At 36.6% G+C, this 17,034-nt stretch overlaps 1 long non-coding RNA gene across 1 annotated transcript; it reads left to right on the top strand.

The window, feature by feature from the left end:
• Window positions 1-6,409: 6,409 nt before the first annotated feature.
• On the top strand, window positions 6,410-10,296 carry LOC113039123 (uncharacterized). The gene is made up of 4 exons (XR_003274873.1): window positions 6,410-6,682; window positions 8,174-8,223; window positions 8,414-8,589; window positions 9,526-10,296. It is a non-coding gene; the product is annotated as an uncharacterized LOC113039123 (long non-coding RNA).
• The last annotated feature ends 6,738 nt before the right edge of the window (window positions 10,297-17,034 follow it).

Raw genomic sequence — 17,034 nt, forward strand, 5'->3', positions numbered from 1 at the left:
AATATAAACATTTTAAATCAACAGTATTGGCTATACTACAATCACAAAATAAAAAGGCAGCCGTTTCTGCAACAAGTCTACAACATGGACAATGTTCTTCATTATCAAGATACTTACAAATACATTTATTAAACCTGTCACTTATATCTTTTAAATTGTTGTGCTTGTTTTAACTTTGTAGGTCACATGATCAACACAGCGGATGACGATATACAATTTGCATTCATACTTCATACATACGCATTTAGGTATTTATTGGTAAATAAGGTTAAAGAGATTTCTTTTAAGCTCATTCATCAGTACTATCCTGTTAAAACATTTATTGTGTCGAAATTCAAATTAAACATAGATGTGAACTGTACGTTCTGTGACTCACAACCAGAGTCTGTCCCGCATCTTTTTTGGCAATGTGTTTACATAAGAAAACTTTGGCAAGATATTTGCCAATTCATTGTAAACTTCATACACAATGACTTTGAGCTTTTCTTTAAGGATGTTTTGTAGGCTATATACTCTTTTAGCGCTTGTTAAGTTAGTACTTATTGAAATTAAGTGCCTACTTATACGGTTTCGAACGCATCCCGAAAAAGTCTCGTTTTGACATCTCGCGTGGTTCTGTGTGATTTAAACAATTCAAGTTATGCCTCTTTTCGTCAAGTTACGCCCCCGTCTTGCAGTCTGCAGACAGGAGATGATGATCAGTCAGGTGTCGCTCTCTACTGGAGATCAGCAGTATTACAGCGCTGAACAACATCACAGCTTACAGTGAAATCAGGAAATACTAATAATGAGAGCAAGTTTGGTATTTTATTTGGAAACCAAGGTCCTAGAGTCTGGAGGAAGTGTGGAGAAGCTCATAGTCCAAGTTGCTTGAAGTCCAGTGTTAAGTTTCCACAGTCTGTGATGATTTGGGGTGTATTAGTTATAATAAAAAGCTATCCCTCAGTCGGCTAGTTAAATTAAACCTGTCCTTTAATTGCATCATTCTGGTCTTCGGTTGTTCAGGAAATTGAAAGATCTTTTGGGATTAAAGTGCCACTGGATCCCAGATTGTGTATCCTTGGTATGAACAATTGTGTACTGGAAGCAAAAACAATGTGTATAATGCTTTTTGCTGCTCGCCTTTCCATACTTCATGATTGGATTAAAGAACATCCTCCTTCTTTAACTCTGTGGTGTGAAAAACTCTTGGCACTGTTACCATACGAAAGACGGCATAATGTACTGGAAGGAACTCTGGATACTTTTATAAATGATCGGTTTCCCCTTAAAGATTATTTTGAATGTGATTGGCAAGCAATAACATTGTTTTTATTTGTATTTTTATTTAATTCTTTTTTCTTATTTTTTTCATATATAAGTTCTCTGGTTCTGTATATGGTAAGAAGAAAATATGAAAATAACAATTTAAAAAAGGAAAAAAAGAAAAAGAATACAGAAAGCTAGTGTTGGAGGAAAATCAAGTAGTTAGAAAATGAATGAAGAGTGCCAATTTTAAAATAAAAAATAAAAATAGATCAAATATCATTAGAATAGACAGAGCTAGAGTTCGAGGGTCAAATAAAGATGTGTTTTTAGATGTTTCTTGAAGATGCATGTACTGCATGTAAAATATATTTTGCTTCGCAATATAACAATTTTAAGGGTAACAATGTAATTAAAAAGGCAATGGTTAACATACTGTAATAATGTTTGTAATAGTATTTTACCTGACAATTACTGTATCAGTTTAATATTGTAGCGGCTATCTTACGTTGTTAAAAGGCCACTGAGAGGCTGAAGCAGGAACTCAATGCATTTGCAACGCATATAATAAAGTATCAGTGAGGCAAACAGCTGTTATTCACATTTATTGCACAGACAGATATTTCTTCACTTTAAAAGTTTGTAGATGGGTATGCTTGTATAAATGAATGTTGAATGAATGGTCAACAAAGAATACATTGTCCTGACTCACCCCCTCTCCATCAACCATACTAAGTGAACAGGTGACTAATATTAGTATTCCCAGGTAATCCCGTGACCCTCCACTATGATCACATGACAGTTAACCTTTTCATGTCCCTTTCAAATATATTACACACTTTCATTATACTGAACTTATAGAATAGAAAATATTTACTGTACAGCTTTACTTTGAAATGTAAGATCTAGTAGAAATACACACTTGCAAACAGTAGTGCACATGTAAACAAATATGCACAGAACTACAAAGTTACATATTTACATTATTTTTAGTTACATTGCAATCTGTACAAATAAAACAAATTAATTTATTCCCTGTGTTATGTTCAATCCTTAGCATCAGCTTATATTCTGCTCGGTAGCCAAAGCCTATGGCTTATGTGTTTAGCTCAATTTTGACAGCTGATGAAATGTAAACTACAAAATAATTAAGCTAATATATATATATTTTTTTTGAATGTTTGAGAACTTCTCTTGCAAGCACCTTGCACTAGACAAGTGGAAAACGTATTCGAAATAACACCACATTATAACCTAAATATGTGTTGAGCGCTTTCCTCTCAATAACATCAACACACAACAAATATGACAGCGGGTAAAAAAATACAAAATAAAAAATAGAAAGAAAGCGTCTGGTCTGATCACAGTGATGTTTCTTTATGTTTTTACCAGCTCTGTAATTCAGCACTATAAGTCACGCCACGTTTATTGCTTTTATACAATATAGATACAGCATATTGCTTTTAATCCACAAATAGCCTGTAATTGAGACATTAATTCAAGAATTTGATTAAAAGCAGAAAGACATTGGCTGTGGAAACATATAGGTCCTATACGCACTTCAATCCACATCTGACGTTCTTGGTTTGCTTCTTTTTTAATAAATAGGAGTGGAGGAGGAGTGATTTGGAAATGAGCCACACCTGCTCCTCTCACCGGTCTCGATTCCCACGGAGGAGATCCGAAGGATACAAGAGAGGAGCGACGACAGTGAAGGACGAGAGAGGACAGGCCTGGGCTTTATTTTGTGGCTTGGTTTTGTTTGAACGCGGCAGTCGTCCGTGAAGGGCTGTCGCGCTGTTTTGTGTTTATTATTAAAGTTTTTATTTAAATGTCCGCCGTTCCCACCTCCTTCTTCCTGTGACTACGAAGGTTTTTATACATCGATACAGTTATACCTTAAGAGTCTTCGTAGCGTGCTAAGAGAAAACGTTATATTTCAGGGCTGCGTTTCTCGATAACATTGTCTCTTAGAGTCGCTACAAAGACTCCTAACGTATAACTTTATTAAAGGTATACCATTTCTAGGCGTGTTCCCCGATCTGTTTAAGATATACCTACTCACATGTGACTCTACAGGAGCTGTCCGTGGCGATGGTGCTGAATCTGTATATATCCACGGCTCCAGAATCAATTATTCTCTCATGCACGGGCTGCTTCACTGCTTTGTGTGAGAAAGAGGTGTTCTTTATAAAAGAATCACTTCAGAAATAGTTGAAGTTTCATGCATTAGGAAGTTCACACACCAAGGAGTTTTGGGTGTAACATGGTGAGAGTTGTAATTTCCACCAATAGCCTAGGAGTCCTACGATAACTTCCTTATTTATCTACTTCCCTGATCTTATATCAATTATATGAATTATATGATCTTATATCAACGCTGTAAATTAGTATATGTAGATTTTTCTTATTATTATGATTTATTTTCACCAAAACAACATTTTCTTAGTAATTAAACTGTTGCAGATCAAATCATATTATTTGCATTTAAATAAACTGTAGATTCTCAGGCAAAATCAAACTGACAATTTGCTGGACATGTGTTGTCCCATGAGACCAGAATCATTGTGTTCATCCAAACTGAATGTCTTCCACACCTGTGGAAGATTTTTATTAATAAGATTTTAATCAATCAAGAATAATCAATGTGAATCTAGCCATTTTTGTTGCTAGTTATTATTCCATTATAATCCTATAGATTAAGGATAGAAAGGAATTTGCCCACATGGCAAGATTGTATAGAGGCTAGATGAGAAACATCTGGTCAGACATACAGAATGGGCCTTTCTCTATTCCAAACCAAGTATGGGCCCCTTCTCCCGAGGGAGGTATCAAAAATGTAAACATAAGGAAAAGTCTGACTATTTGGAAACACCCTGTATAGGGTATATAATGAGATGCTACCTAGCATTCGGGAGATCTTCTCACAGAGAATATCTTGGCTTTGCTTCTCTCTGAAATAAAGACTATCTTCTGCTAACAAAACCCAGAGACTGTGTGATTCCTCAGATACATGGCAGACAAATATACACTACACACCCCGTCTATATTTCAAAACTACATTGTTCTCTTAAATGAGTCTGTTCTGGTAACTCAGTCTGTTAGAGCTGCAGTGCGGCTGCATCTGTGCGCATGCGCGACATGATTTCTGTTCGGGGGCATGCTGAGTCATTTCTGTTCGGGTGTAGAATGTAAAAGCACAGAAGCAGTGAGGTGCACATCACACGAGAGCTGCGGTAGATCATCTGTTGTGTCCCTCTTCCTCAAATATGATGATGGAAAAAAACACCTACTATAGGGGTGAAAATAGACCTTTAGTAAAATAAAAAAGTAAATAATCATCATGATCAGCGGCAGCTGCACACAATTCCAACTGCCTATTTAATTGCTGAGCAATTCTTCTGGTGTGTTCTTTTCTGTTCGGTGTTCAGTGGAATACATCATCATCACCCGGACCTTTCATCATCTCTCACCAACTCACCGACCTGTGCTGCCATCGAAGTCCCTGCTCCACCCACCATCAACCCAGCCTTACTCATCGTTATATTAATAAATCTTGTTACTTGCGTTTTGCTTCCTGTCGTTTATTCCCTGACAAAGATGGCCAAAAATGAAAGACTAAGTAAATATCTTAATTGAATGTTAGGGTTAGGGTTAGCCTAAACAGGAATTTGTTTGTCCTGTAAGTGTAACAGAAGCAATTACACGCATTTGGGTCCCTTTGCAGGCATTTGTAATAACATGTTCATAGATTGTTTATTTATTATTTGAAGTAACAAAACCATGATGGATTTGCAGTTACCATGGCTACAAGAACGATAATTTGTGGTGTTATTGTTAAAACCATGGGTAATTTTCGTAAAAATGAACCTAAAAAAAAAAAAAAAAAAAAATCACAGGAACGTGCCTGAAAGTGATAAACGGGCCTCGGTTTTACCTAAATTATTTATTTTAATATATATTAACATTTTATACAGTGTGCATTGTAGCTGACACCTAAATTAACATCCAGCTGTTTAAAGCTGCAGTCTGTAACTTTTGACGCTCTAGCGGTTAATTAACAGAACTGCGTGCGTCTTGCGGAAGAACATCGTAGCCGGAACTACTTCTCTCTGTTTATGTCTATGAAGAATCACAAAGGTACTGGGTTACTCCGCCGCGTTACCCCCGAAGCAATCTAAAATAGTCCGAATATAAACACTTATTATAGGTGCACCCTAGTGATTCAGGACAAGCTAAAAACACGGTTTGGAAAATGGATTCATGGTGTATTCGCTTATTATGTTCATTTTTCTGGTGGTATCGGTTGTTTCTTAAACGGGAGCGATTTCTGCAAATGGCAATAGGACCACTGGGAGGAGCCAGAGGAGCTTGATTTATTCACAGATTATCTGTCTCATAAGCCCCTTTCACACTGCACGTCGGACCCGCAATATTCCCGTAACATTGCCTGGTCGCCTTCTGTGTGAAAGCAACCACGTCCCGGAATTGATTACCGAATCGAACCCGGGTCGGGGACATAGTAACATTGCGGTAATCGATCCGGAACGAGCGCTGTGTGAACAAGAGCCAGATCTAATTCGGTATCGAAGTGATGACGCGCGCGCGACTCTTTTACCGGCTGTTTTGAAGGAAGATCAACATTCGCGACGAAAACATATGTGCAAACTGTAATGAAGCAGAGATCAGTTAGTTCCTCACTTTCCGCGCTGACTCAGAGATCGTTTGCTTGCTTCAATTAAAGTATAACGTGCCAAGCGTTTTCGACTCGTACATTACACGTCACGCGCTGATGTCACGTGTCGTTACGGGATCTTCAAGGGTTGTGTGTGAAAGCACGCACATATACCGGGTCATCACTGGCAGTGTGAAAGTGCCAAATCTAGCGACCAGGGAACAATTACAGGAACACTTTACCCCTGAATTTGCCGGAATGGCAGTGTGAAAGGGGCTATATTCTACTGTCAGGACATAATGACAGGTTTAACAAATGTGTAAAAAATATATTTTTACAAAAGTTACCTACTGCAGCTTTAAATGTCCTACACCAACTACGCACACATTTCCTATCATGTAAATCTATGAAAGATGATTGAACCAATCAGAGTAGGTATGGGGCGGGGCTGCACGTGCAACCTGCACGGGTGCTTCTCGCCGCAGCATAAAGAATTCCCACTGCTCCGGGTGTGCGTTCAGGGTGTATGTGTGTTATCACTGCTGTGTGTGTCTGTGCAATTTGGAAGGTTTTAACGCAGAGCATGAATTCTGTCACGTCATCACAGTGGGCACTGTATGATGCGGACAAACAGGGTCAGCCAATAGCACAATTCATGTAATTGGGTGGAGCTGTTGTTCGGGTAATGCAATTAATGTACCGAGTACACGGCTGTATGCAGTCTTCAGTTCAGCATTCACTGATGCATCTTTCTGCTGGAGGGTGAGACAGCTTTACTCATTAAAATGACTTTACATATACAAATATATAATTTAACACTTAAATAGCTAGAGACAAGTACTACTAACAAACATAATAGCTAATTGTTATTATTAGAAGTTATTATATAATCTATGTTCTATATTTTACTGTTCATCCAGGCTGCTATAGATCGAGCTGCGAAGTTTCTCTAAATAACTCATTCAGCCTAACTTAAGAGCAGATCTAATGTGTGTCATTGTTCTCATGATACGTGAGGGGCACGAGCAGTGAGAAATAATAATAAAAACAATCCTATGAGCCGCTGCCGCCAAGCGGTTTTCTGTTATGCATCGTTTCACTGTGTGGAGAATAGGCGAATTAGTGCCCTTTGCTTTCTGAGTCTGCAGCTTCATAATATTGCGCCGGGCTGGAGAAAAAGTGATGCGAACGCTTGAGAGAGACCGAAAACTAGCGAGAAAGACCGCGTGCCTCCGAAAGAGAGCGAGATGCGCGATAAAGCGTGTGTGTGTGTGTGTGTGTGTGTGTGTGTGTGTGCTCGTTTTGTGACATATCAGGACACAACTCTGTATAATGATTGGTATGACACAGGTATTACAAGGAGAGGGTGACTTATGAGGACATAACCCATGTCCCCATTTTTCAAAATGCTTATAAATCATACAGAATGAGTTTTTTTTTTTTTTTTTTTTAGAAAGTTTCCTGTGAGGGTTAGGTGTAGGTTTAGTGTAGGGCCATAGAATATAAAGTTTGTACAGTATAAAAACCATTATGCCTATGGGATGAACCCACTTTTACCAAAACAAACGTGTGTGTGTGTGTTTACCTTCTAATACCGATGTCAGATTTCAATATTGATACTAACTGAATCCAATTAAACGCACAGAATATTAGGATGTTCATGTGGCTCCTAATCTTAGATGATCATAAGTATTGTTCATTCAGATACATTTTTAGTCGATCTGTTTTCTCTTCATCAGTGGTTTCAGAGCTGTCAGTTCATTCTGAGTTTAGAACAAGCGCTGAGGAAATCTCTGTCGAGATATAAAGGTGGAGTAATCAATGGGAGTTACAAAAAAACCTGATTTTGCTAAAATGGTTTATTATTGCTTCACGCGCAACCACAGTAAACTTAACTGTTAAAAACCTTTTATCAGGCTGTTTTTGATGTTTTGTTCTGTTGATTTACGTTATAATGTAACGCTTATAATATAGCAATTTCTGATTGATTTCGGGGGAACACATTAATTAAACCAAATATTTTAATTAAATATCACAATAATCTTGTGATTTGAATCAATTATTATGTGGACAGAAAATATGTTTAACTAATGAAAGCACAAGATCATGTTTTGAATGAATTGTGTTATTGTCATTAGTTTGGATTTTTGTTCTAAGACTTTTAAAAATATACACTGAATATACCAAAGCGAATAGAAAAAAACTGTAAATTATTACCAGTTTTGTTAATTTACTGTTTTTTTCTTGATCCAGACGGAGCTGTACAGAGTCATTCTGAGGAATAAAACACGATCAAACATGAGGTGAGGAGAAAACTGTATTCAATCAGGACACATGATGGAGACACAAACATAAAATCACATTTAATATTTGTCATTAAAATAAGAATCTACTAATAACACAGAGTTCATGCAGCTGATTGATCAGGAGCTGGTTTGATGTCACATGATGTTATATCGCTTTAACACCACTGGTGTATTTGTGTGTTTACAGATACAAATGTGTATTAATGAAAAAACACAAAGAGAAAACTGCTGGAGCATCAGAAACCACCAACAGCACAGAGAGAGAAATGGAGGACAGAAGTGAGACACAGACGACTGGATCACACGAGAAAAACAGACAGACACTCGTGAGATGTAAGAGTATGGAGAAACTAAAACCAAGCTGTAAGTGTTTGTTCATGATATGAATTGTAGTCTTCAGTCTTCATACACCTGTCATAAAGTGTCACATTCAGACAGATCCACTTCCTGCACTCACAGATGATTGTGTGGAAATGACACAATAGTTTATAGACTGAGAACAAATCTAAAACAATGAGGATAATCTGATCTAAATTTGTGATTTCTACACTGTAAAAAATTTCTTGTTGTTTTTACAAAAACTTTTTGGCAGCTGTGGTTGCCAGAATAATTTTGTAAAAATACAGAAAACTGTAAACACATTTACGTCAAAAACTGTTAATTTTACAATATAAAGCTGTAATTTACAAACAAGAAAACGTGAATATAAACCAGTAAATTCAACAACACACAAAATTAAATCTGTTTTGTACCTTGAAAATACTGACAACCACCATAATAATAAAGATGGTACTGTATAAGAGAAAGCCACATGAAAGCTCATCACAAGTAGCTTCACCACAAGCAGAAGTATATATTAACATATAGAAGGTGCACATTTATGGAAACACAAAACACCATCATGGTAACACACGTGATACTTAAATAATGCAAAAAACTTTCATAAAGCAACAGAAGATGTAACATAAAGCTCAAATGTACATAACTGATAACAAGAACTATTTAAAAACATGATTATTTAAACAAAATACTTTCAAACGTGGAGTGTCACGCAGGGAATTCTGGGAATATCAGTTTACAGTTTTAGACTGTAAATTATACATTGATTTGTTCTTTTTTTACTTCTAAAAGCTGTATAATTAACAGAATTTTACGGTAAATTTACATTAAATGCTTTGTTAGATCTTTTACAGTTTTTCCCTGTATATAGTACGGGAACTTACTGTTAACCTATTATCAGTTTTTTTCCGTAGCGTTTTTACAAAATTTTACAGTTAAAATTACACTTATTTTTTACAGTGTAGTCTAAGATGATCCAGACAGACCTGTAAAGATTAATTCAGATGTCCAAAGATCTTCATCATGTTCTGAAGAACACAACATCAGTGAGACAGCAGCTTCATCTTCATCATAATCTTCATCGTCCTCATCTTCATCATCTTCATCATGTTCTGAAGAACACACACAACATCAGTGAGACAGCAGCAGCTGAAGACCTGATCATCTTCATCATCATCAGTATCATCATCTTCATCTTCATCTCTGGCTCCATCACTCCAGACTACAGTGTGTTCAGATCCTTAACCCTTCAGGGATCTGTACTTCATACTTTGCTTAATACATCTGAGATGATTTGACAGATGCCTGATCTTTTAATCATGATAATTGATCTCTGGATAATTTGGTTCTTCAAACAAGGATTTGTCTAAAGTATCTGGATCAAGTTGAGTGAGATTACTGCATGTTGTCATGTTCTTTGGAAAGGGCAGATATATCAACTCTCCAAACCATGATCAACAGTGCAGTGTCAAGACAGCAGTATAAAGACATCATATCATGAAGATCAAGGAAACATTGCTGCTTGCTGTCTAATCAGGCAATGACTTTGCAGGCAGCGTTTTTACCCGAAGGCACCTCATGAAACGGATTTCGGACAGTCTTCTGAGGCAGTGTAATGGTTTAATCATCGACACCAAAATATAGAGAGCTTTGATGATAACTAAGTGGATATTTCATTACTGCAATGTTGATTTCTCGCTAGAAATCACATAAAAAGTGGAAAACGTTGTTCAGAAACATACATTTACACACAAACTGACCACCGACCGCAACTTTCAGATGCCATCTTTATTTTTTGGTTTTACTGGCACAGAATGGAACGAACGGGATTGTGGGATATCAAAGGCAGTGAAGGATACATCTATGCTGCCCTCAAAAACCAATCGGCCAGATGAAGTCATCTCAGGAGACAGGAAGTGAAGCTGACATTGATTTCGGATGTGCCTTGATGCCTTCCTACCTTTGAATGCGACCTCCGAAGGCAGCATTTTTCAGTTTTCGGATGCAGCCAGGGTGTCCGCGGGGTTGTAAAAGGTAGTAAATGATTAAGGGCATTAAGAAGTATTAAAAAGTTATAAACGTCATCTGACGAGGTATTACATTTTTGAGCCCAATTTTTTAGAGATACAGTTTCAAATCGGGTTTAGTGCAGGCAGTTCTTTTAAAATTCGCGTGGATGTATTTATATGTTGAGAGAAGGACCTGAGCGATATCATGTGATGTGTTCGTTCGCACGCGCTGAAACAAACTGGTACCAGGCTGACGTGCTGCCAAACTTGTATGCGTGCTCTCTTCCATTCAGTAATTTAAAACATGGGGAAATGCAAGTTTTCTGACCAATTTTTGAAAAAGATCGCACATCTAAATTTCCGCAGAATATGGGTTTAGAAGCGTCCCGTGACGTCATCGCAATGCGCATTCAGTCAAAGAAAGACCTTCTTGCGTTCTCATCAGGACCGATTTACAAGAGCTACACTGGATAATCAAACGGAAAGCTGGATGAATCCACGCTAGAGACCGTTTATCTGCTCGAGCCGGAGCCGAGACAGCGTTATACACAGCGCTGAGAGATACAGTGAAGACAGCAGAATCAATAACATCTCTGTGAAATCTTGTGAGGAGCATTCAAATTCAGCGAAGAATTCTGATATCAGAACTAACTCCACTGATGTGGGAACCAGGAAAACATTGTTCAGTAAACACAAAAACGACAGCAATCACCATGGACTTAACATTAAACTACAGGAACAACTGAAATGGTCTAATGTTTTCGAGTGATTTTAAATGCTTCACACAACTTTCCCCAGCACTTCAATGCTTTAAGAATTTGAAAGTTATTTTTAATGTGACGATATTTGTTAATCTTTAATAGGTTTCCCCCCTTGTATAAAACTAAAAGTTGTATAATGTAGGAAAGCACTAAACAAAAATATATATTTAGTTACCATTAGTAGATGGCTGCAGAGAAGTACTACTTAGGCTATTTCAACTCCCTAATATAGCCTATATATTTTTGTATTCATTAAATGATATTTAGACATTTTGAATGACAGTAATAAAAGAACATTTTATCAGATGTAATATATTTATTATATCTGTAGGACGTCTGCTAACTGCAAACAATAAGAAATGCCAAAAATATAATTGCACATTTTGAGAAAAGCTGCAGCAAAATCTGTAATTCTGATCACAACCACTTTTTAGTCAAAAAACACAAAAAGAAAGATCATGAAATTCTGGAGGTACTGCCTAATGTTTGGTAAACCTATATGCTTACATATTTGTCTGTATTCTAACATTTTTATGCATTTGTGATCATTTTATTATTTAGCATACTGTTGCTTTTCGGTAATGGTAGCTATAATATTGGAAAATTGATTTAATTAAATGGAGGTTGGAGTAGACTAACTCAGGATTAATAGCTCCAGTCTAGGCCACAAGCAGACGGGTCATGGGCTCTCCACCTCTCAAATTGACTCAGATCAATCTAGGTCAGTGGTTTTTAAACTTTTCACAGAGTACCCTCTCAGAAAATATTAGGCTTTCCAAGTACCACCATTGTGACTAACATTGACATGGCTTGTGATGTGCACAGTGTTATAGACTTACTAATGCTTAATCTGAAGGTTTAGCATGACTCTGATGAAGCCAAACATAGATTATAGGGATTTTGTTTAAATGATTTTATTGTATGATTAATCGTATCCTGAGTACCAGCAATAGTGAGTCACAGCTGGAGAACCAATGATCTAACTTTGACATATCCATCACGGTCTAATGTAGCCCAACACTTGGCTCATGTTTTACTTTAGGTTAATAATGCTATAATTGTAGGCTAAGGTTGTCTAATAAAGCAAAAGCCCTGCGAACCCATTTTTTCTGTGAAGCTTTGTCCAAAACTATGGACAAAGGCCCATTCTGACATCTTTATCAATACCTCTGCTTTACTTAAATGTATCAGCTTAATTTATTTTAATAAGACATGTGCTTACTTCATGACCACCTCTTTTTTAGATTGATCAGATTGCTGTATGTTAAGCATCAGATTTACTGACTATGAAGAAGATCTGGCCCTAAGTTAACTTCCGGTCTGTGTTGTGTGTATCAGTCTGGCTGCGGTGCCTATCTTCTACAAACGCAGTTAAAGTCAAGGTGATGAGTAGACTGAAGTTGGGCTCAGGTGGTTGTGCTGTGGGATGTGTTCCCCATACATTTATTTATTTTTGGAGACTCGGCACGATTTTAAAACTGATCGATTTTCAAAAAGGCGTCGTAGAATAAACATGAGCAACGTTACGTAAACTGCATGTTTAATAATATTAATTCCTTACATGTATATCTTTAAATATCTAAACGAGGCACGGGTGTTTTTATATCACTATTTCTGAAGGAAGACTTGCATGTTATATCCCTGATAACACAGTGTTTGTGAGCGTAACTCTGCTTTGTTTACAGCTGTTACTGGGGAAACCTCTATTTCTCGCACTTTATGCATCTCCTGCTCGGAAATAATTAATTTGCATTTTCATTAAGTCCACCTGATTTACGCAGCAAACATATTTGGTTTGTTATCAAAAAATATCTACTCTAGAGGGACTTGGCTGTTGTTATTGATTCTATTTGGACGTCTACTCTTAGTAAAGTTAGGGCCACAAAAGCGCGCATGCGCAGTAACGTTTGTTTATGTTGTTGCCGTTGAAACCGTCTATACCCTGAGTGAGCAAAATTATATAAAATACATAAAATGTGTAACTGTTTTTAAAAGCTGTTTAGTGAATTTGTAGCATTTGTATATATTTTACGTTTTTCAATGTCAACATTATTGTAATTATCAAATTATTTAATTTTGAAGAGGATTTACTTGAGAGCATTAATTAAAATGTATTAACCCATATGATCCATCTTAAGACATATCTGCATCTCTGCTGCATCTCATCATCATGACTTTTTCATGACTGATATATACATATATATATATATATATATATATATATATATATATATATATATATATATATATATATATATATATTTAAATTAATGGGACAGTGTGTTTGAAGCATCTCTTTATTAGTTCCGTAATGAATTTAAGCACATAGTATAATGTAAAAACAGATAATAATCGTCAGATAGATTAAAATATAAATCATAGTTGTAGATGTAGATGTGATGTGTCTCCTCTGTAACTCTGATGATCTCCTGGAGATGACTGGATTGTCTTTGTTTTAATGTCTGATCTTGTACAAGAACTCAAGACAGAACAGATCCCTGCTTTAATGATGTTCAGTCTGAACACATTTCTTACTCTTGCTGTTGTTTATCCACTGAACAATAAACTACTTTATCACAACAAACAAACATTTGAAGCATTGTTTTTCTTCTTGTGTTTATTTTTAAAAGTGTGAAATGGTTTTATTTCCTGGAGTAGTACAGACTTGTTGATATAAATAATTCATTTCTAGTTTACTCCACGACTTTAAAAGCATGTGTCAGATTTTAAGGAGACATTAAAAGTGTACAGTATATGTGTTTGATGATGACTGCATTAAAGCTTTATATCTCATGACTTCATGTTTTCAACGGTATATTCCATCTAATATCATACAGCAGTACAGTACAATTTAAGGATATAGTATTATGTGAAATCAGATAATAATCTTCAGACTGATTAAAGTGATCATCACTCCTGTAATCTCCATTTCTAGATGTAGTTGTAGTTGTAGATGTGATGTGTCTCCTCTGTAACTCTGATGATCTCCTGGAGATGACTGGATTGTCTTTGTTTTAATGTCTGATCTTGTACAAGAACTCAAGACAGAACAGATCCCTGATTTAATGATGTTCAGTCTGAACACATTTCTTACTCTTGCTGTTGTTTATCCACTGAACAATAAACTACTTCATGAAAACAAACAAACATTTGAAGGAAATACTTTTTGTTCTTGTATTTATTTTTACAAGTGTAAAATAGGTTTACTCCCTTGCGTATTAAAGATTTATTGCAGTGCAGTTATATATCTAAAATTGTATTCTAGTTCACTCCACAACTTTAAAAGCATGTATCAGACTTTAAGGAGACATTAAAAGTGTACAGTATATGGGTTTTGATAAGTTTGATAATCACTGCATTAAAGCTCTATATCTCATGACTTCATGCTTTCACTGAGAATCAAATGTATGACACTGGTGCTGCACAACACTATATTACACGCAGAGCGCTGTCTGACAGAATGTGATGAAGAATACTTTGCTGGTTTGATGAAGGGAAGCGCTGCTTTCTGAAGAGAGAAAACACACACTCAGGACTTCTGTGTCAGCTTTTTAAAACAGCATTTTTGCATCACTTGCCTAGATTAGAGAAGCAGAGCTGAGGGCTCAGAATAAAGCGAGACCTCAGCTTCACTAAAAGAGTCAGTTAATCTGTCTATACACATCCACAGTTTGTTCGCTGTGGTTTGTGGTTTATTTTTTGTTTCTAGTTATGATGGTGAAGTGAAGCTTTCTGAACCAGTAAAGCTTTCAACACAGTAAAATCAGGAAAAGATTCATTACTCGAAGCTTTTCAGCACGGTTTACGTTGTGTCCATCTAGTGGTCATTAAAATGAAGGGCACCTTCCAAAGTACTGTGTTCCATTACAGCAGCTGGTTTCACATATGGATCTAAAGCTGACTCTTTGATTTATTTCATTTTATTGTAATGTATATAAATAATGGTCATTAAAAATAAATACATAGAAGCCATTCGTTTGTGTTGTAGTACTGCCACTAAGATAAGTAAATCAAACAAATTCATCAAGTAAAAACAAATGCGATTTGTCTGTTTTAACTCTGCCTCAGTCCTTAGACTGTTATTTCATAGGCAAAGTTTATTTGAGCTTAACATATAAATAACGATATTAAAAAACAATGTAAAGGAAACAACACTGAGGTTCGCTTCATTTAAACAGATACTGAAGCAGTCACGTGGTTTTCAGATGTCACACAGCAAGAACGCCAGTGTACATTGAACTCAATTTGAGTCAAATTTAACACTCTTGAAATGTATATATGACTCCTTCCGTTTTGGAGTTAAAATAACACTTTCAAAAGTGTGAAATGTGTACATTACTCACAGAGTACATTTTAACACTGAAAGAGTTTATTTGTAAATCCAGCATGGTGTTAAAATGTACTCTGTGCATAATTTACATATTTCACACTTTTGAAAGTGTTATTTTAACTCCAAAATGGAGGGAGTCATATATACATTTCAGGAGTGTTAAAATTGAGTTCATTGTGTGGTGTTCAGGTGTTCAGTGTTCAAGTAAAAAAAAAAAACATATATATATATATATATATATATATATATATATAATAATCCACAAAACAATGCGTTAACAATTATTTATTTAAATTGAAACATTTTAACTCTTTATCCCTGCACCAAAATGTCTTCACATTCAGTGTTTTCAATACATTTAAACAACATGTTCTTAAAAAATGTAAACATATAGTCAAAGCAAATCAGTATAAAGGCAAGTCAAAGCAAATCAGTGCAAAATCTTATTTTGTCAATATGTATTCTGAATTTTATTAGGTTTATAGTGCTTATATTTATCTGCTTAAACCACAGCATCTGATTCATTACCATTAAACTTGAATGCAGGGTCGTACTTAGGTGATGCGAAGGTACAAGGTAAGGAGCGTTCCCGGAGCGTTCAGTCTGTTTACCCCTCAAGTGTGGAGTCCGGTGCGACCGCACCAGTTGGCCCCCCTAAGAACTTTTTGAAAAGTTAGCGGAAGCGTGCGGCTGGCCCCGCGACCAATGGCCAGTACGGCTGATGGCCGAGGGAAGTGACGTGAAACACAGTTCATCGCTCGGCTTCCATCTAGCGGAGGACCACATGGTGGCGTGCCCAGGGGTCGGCGAACCCGCAACCTCAGTCTCTCCCCCTCTCTCCCCTCTCCTTCTCTCTCTCGACCTGGTGTAACCCAAATTTTGACTTCTGTCATGTGTACATTTGCTACGTGCTTAAAAGTACAGGACAGTCTGTTCTGAAGGCCTCAGCTGAACTTTAGAAGACTTCTGTATTAATATAGAAATTGAAAAACAAAAAAAGATGTAGATTTCCATCTAGTCTCAGAACGTTTATGTTTTGCGCTTATGACGCTGTTTGTCTGAGTTTTGGCTTCACACGTCTGTATTTTGAGTTATTTTTGATCCTTGTGGGTTTTTTGATAAGGGAGAGAATACAGCCAATCTCCTGAGGTCTTTGCAACCCTGCATTTAGCTGAGCAGCACCCAAAGGCAACAACTATCTGTTGATCTTCTAAAATGTGGAAGTGAAACTGGACTGCAAGGCTCATCTGGTATCTTTATATGGACCAGAGGCATATGACCAATGTCCTTCTATCTATTTGAGACATGATTTCATTTCTGGGTCACGAAACTCTTTGCTTGAAGGGACTACATAAGGAGGTGCAAACCC

Source organism: Carassius auratus, chromosome 21 (genome assembly GCF_003368295.1).
Source record: "Carassius auratus strain Wakin chromosome 21, ASM336829v1, whole genome shotgun sequence".
Taxonomy (NCBI): Eukaryota; Metazoa; Chordata; class Actinopteri; order Cypriniformes; family Cyprinidae; genus Carassius; species Carassius auratus.